Raw genomic sequence first — 4379 nt, forward strand, 5'->3', positions numbered from 1 at the left:
GGAGACAGGCCAGGACACCAGGAGACGTGAAGGAGGTCGTAGGAGGGCAACAACCCAGCAGCAGGACCGCTACGTCCGCCTTTGTGCAAGGAGGAACAGGAGGAGCACTGCCAGAGCCCTGCAAAATGACCTCCAGCAGGCCACAAATGTGCATGTGTCTGTACAAATGGTTAGAAACCGACTCCATGAGGATGGTATGAGGGCCTGACGTCCACAGATGGGGATTGTGCTCACAGCCCAACACCGTGCAGGACGCATGGCATTTTCCAGAAAACACCAGGATTGGCAAATTGGCCACTGGCGCCCTGTGCTCTTCACAGATGAAAGCAGGTTCACACTGAGCACGTGTGACAGATGTGAGAGTCTGGAGACGCCGTGGAGAGCGATCTGATGCCTGCAACATCCTTCAGCATGACTGGTTTGGCATTGGGTCAGTAATGGTGTGGGGTGGCATTTCTTTGGAGCGCTGCACAGCCCTCCATGTGCTCGCCAGAGGTAGCCTGACTGCCATTAGGTACCAAGATGAAATCCTCAGACACCTTGTGAGACCATATGCTGGTGCGGTTGGCCCTGGGTTCCTCCTAACGCAGGACAATGTTAGACCGCATGTGGCTGGAGTGTGTCAGCAGTTCCTGAAAGATGAAGGCATTGAAGCTATGGACTGGCCTGCCCGTTCCCCAGCCCTGAATCTGATTGAGCACATCTGGGACATCATGTCTCACTCCATCCACCAACGCCACGTTGCACCACAGACTGTCCAGGAGTTGGCGGATGCTTTAGTCCAGGTCTGGGAGGAGATCCCTCAGGAGACCATCCGCCACCTAATCAGGAGCATGCCCGGGCGTTGTAGGGAGGTCATACAGACACGTAGAGGCCACACACAATACTGAGCCTCATTTTGACTTGTTTTAAGAACATTACATCAAAGTTGGATCAGCCTGTAGTGTTTTCCCACTTTAATTTTGTGTGACTCCAAATCCAGGCCTCCATTGGTTAATAAATTTGATTTCCATTGATTTTTATGATTTTGTTGTCAGCACATTCAACTTTGTACAGAACAAAGTATTCAATGAGAATATTTTATTTATTCAGATCTAGGATGTGTTATTTGAGTGTTTGCTTTATTTTTTTGAGCAGTGTATATCCATGCAGTTCCACTAAACTGTTTTATAAACATGTTTATGCTCTGATTTGATTCCACTTGTAGAGCTATTTTACGGTAAATGCAGTATAAAACACCTTTACACAGAGCTACTGTATTAATCTAGAACTGTGTTTTACAAAGAGGTGGTTCTGCAGGTGATGTTAAAGTGTGTCAAAGACAAAAAAGCCTGATCAAGTTCAGCTTGTGACTGACACCCATCCAGGGTTTCCCTTTATTGTACAAGAGTCCAAGCATTTTAATATGTTAGTGTTTCATGTGAAGTTTAAACTGTTCTTTTTATCCAGTCTGACCTTTTTTACATGTGTAGAATGAGCTTCATTGGTTTAGATTACCCTCAAATAGGGACAGTTATTTAAGAAAGATGCACTGCTGGTGAAAAGTTTAGGCAACAAGCAGCTCTTCAACTCAGTAAATGAGTAGTTAACGTATCTGCCTTAGACTGCATCGTGATCAGTGCTACGTGTCTGCTGAATTAGTGACAAATCAAGACACTGATGGGACTTCACTGAGCTGAGCTGAGATGTGAAGTATAATGGACTGTATGTTACAAACACTGTTGTCACATAACATAAACATGTTTTGAACTAAAGAACGTTACCAAGGTGAAAGAACGTTCCATAGAACCCCGAAGAGGCTGAAAGTCTAAAATCGTTAAGTCGTTCACCGACACCCAAACGATCAAGCTGCTTTCTCTTGAGCTCTCACTCACGACGAACCACCGGACTCTGCTTTAAGATGAAGCTTCCTGCGTTCATCTTCGGCGCTCAGCTGCGGCCAGCGGTTCTTTGTGCCGCTGGCATCTCAGCAGCAGCTGTAACGTCTGCTCTTCTTTTTTACAGGTGGCGGCGGATCCAGGACGGACAGCGGACGACGAGGGACGAACATGCAGCGACCCAGACGGACGGCTGCGACGGTGAGTTAGCGAGCGGATATTTCTGCTAGCATAGAGCGCTAAGAGAGACACCTGATGTAGAAAAACGGCCGGAGAGAGAAACTTAGTGCTGCTGGTCCCGACAGCGAGTTCTGAGCTGCAGCAGCTACAGCTGACGGCCTGTTTCAGTGTAAAACAGGTCTGAGGGGGTTTTGGGGATGAAGACTTTTAAAAAATGCACTTTTTATTTAAGTTACTGGTTGAAGACTTTAACAGGCCGAGACTGGGTGATTCGGAGGGATCACGTGATCTGATTCACACCGTAACCTTAAGTAGTGAAAGAGCTCACTAATGTCCGTTTTTCACACTCAGCAGCCCGAACCGAGCCGGTATTTAAAACTTAACGGAGAAGCTGACAAACTACTGCAGCTTTCTGCTCTCTTATTCACTTATTTTACAGATTTGACTTTTGTTTTGTGTCAGTAACGTTAGCTAACTTTAGCCTAAAGCTAATCAGTTGGTGTTACCTAGCAACAGACGACACGTGCGCAGCCGGAACGTAAAGACTTCGTGACAATAATGTGAAAAATGTCAGTCAGTTTGTCTGATAGCTGCAGTTACTGGTGTGAAAAGGTCCAAACTAAAGTGTGATAAACTGGAAGTTGTGAATGTAGTGAAAGCGCTTGGCGCTGTTTATCAGAGCGGTGTCAGTTTCTGTTTCCCAGACGTTTTTAACCAGCAGCGCTAACGTTGTTCCTCCTAATAAACAGACACTCGACCAGCTCTGTCTCCTCATTATTCACCACCATCACTGAAATATCTTATTAGGCGAGTTTTCATCAACATTAACACACAAAGTCCATAAGAGGAGACGGTGTAGATCGAGTCTGCAGTGTCTGGGATTCACGCACATTCATGAAAACAAAAACATCTCAAAAGTCAAATCACAATTTTGCAGCATGAATTAAATGTAATGAATTAATGTAATTAGTAGTGAACTATGCTGCCTGTCACAGCCCAGATACTAAGCATGTATTGGTCCAGTGGTTTGATATGGTCAACACCTGGTTGACTGTTAGCCACTGCTGGTCCACCCTCAGACCACCCAGATTATTGTCCTGTTTACAACATCTAATTAGTTTTTATCTCCACAAACTGATTTTAAATGCATGGAGGCTTTTATTTTTTAAGGTAAAACAAGAAAAATATTACAGGGGAAATTTTTAATAACTAGGCCAGACATAAAATAATTTTGTTGACAACACTGTTGCTGATACTGTATCAAAATAAAATGATTTACTAATTTACAGAGGACAATGAAAGAAAGAGTAAAGAAAAGAAATAATTGGACTGTGAGTGAAAAAGTAAAGTAAACAACATTTTACTCTGTTTAACCACTCTTTGGCCACCTGGAAAACGCTGAGCAAAAAGCCATTGGGCTGCCAGTTTTGCCATCAGTGGGCCAACAGTGGGCTCTATTGAGTAACACTGGCTTTGTCCTAAAGTTGGGACAGTATTTTTGGGGGAAAGAAAATTTGTCTAGTCAGGATGTTTCTGTGATACTGTTTTCTGATCTGGAGTTAGGATAAGATCATGAACTGTTGTCCTGGAATAGGTTTTGTCCTAAAGTCAGTCCTAACTGAAGTTGTCATGGATACTAAACAGATAAGATTTCAATGTTAAGATGTTTCTGTAATTTGACCCCAGAGTAACAAACGGTCAGCTCATAGTGACCCTTCAGCTGCCCTTCATTCAGGAGAGTTTTTGAGCAGTGCTGCAGATACTCTTTACACTGTAAAGCCCTTCAGGATCCTGAACATGCCAGTTACTATTTAAACTCTTTTCCTCAGGAACGGAGGAACACAAGCTGGCCATCTTACCTTCAGGCTGTGCCCCCGTGCCACAGGTGGTCTTTCTTACTTATCAGTTTGAAATGGCTAAAGATCATGAAGATGAAGTTCATTCATACTTGACTACACCAGTGTCCCTGTATTAACCATGTATTGGTCTCTGCTGTAGGAGGTTTCTGTGCTCAGCTGGCAGCAGGAGGTCTTAATTCCACCCCTTTCTTGTGTAGCGCTGGTGAGATTTGAGGTAAAATTCTGCTCTTCTCACAGATTAAATGCAAAGAAAGATTTTTTCCCACTAATATCTGATTAGTACTGCAGTCGCCCCTAAACACTTGATTCTCCTCTGTCCCTGTAGCAGCCCTGCCAAGCTTTGCACAGAGCAAACAGGATGTTTGCTTACACCTTCTCACAGCCACGTTTTGACAGCACGAAGGTTCGTTTCAGCCGATTATTTTGCCAATAATACACTTTTCAGCACAAACACTTCACTGAC

At 44.2% G+C, this 4379-nt stretch overlaps 1 long non-coding RNA gene across 1 annotated transcript; it reads left to right on the forward strand.

Annotated features, from left to right (window-relative positions):
- Nucleotides 1-2022: 2022 nt before the first annotated feature.
- LOC119265955 lies at nt 2023-4090 on the forward strand. Its single transcript, XR_005131787.1, has 3 exons — nt 2023-2078; nt 3887-3942; nt 4056-4090. It is a non-coding gene; the product is annotated as an uncharacterized LOC119265955 (long non-coding RNA).
- The last annotated feature ends 289 nt before the right edge of the window (nt 4091-4379 follow it).

The sequence above is a fragment of the Pygocentrus nattereri genome, chromosome 18 (genome assembly GCF_015220715.1).
Source record: "Pygocentrus nattereri isolate fPygNat1 chromosome 18, fPygNat1.pri, whole genome shotgun sequence".
Classification (NCBI taxonomy): domain Eukaryota; kingdom Metazoa; phylum Chordata; class Actinopteri; order Characiformes; family Serrasalmidae; genus Pygocentrus; species Pygocentrus nattereri.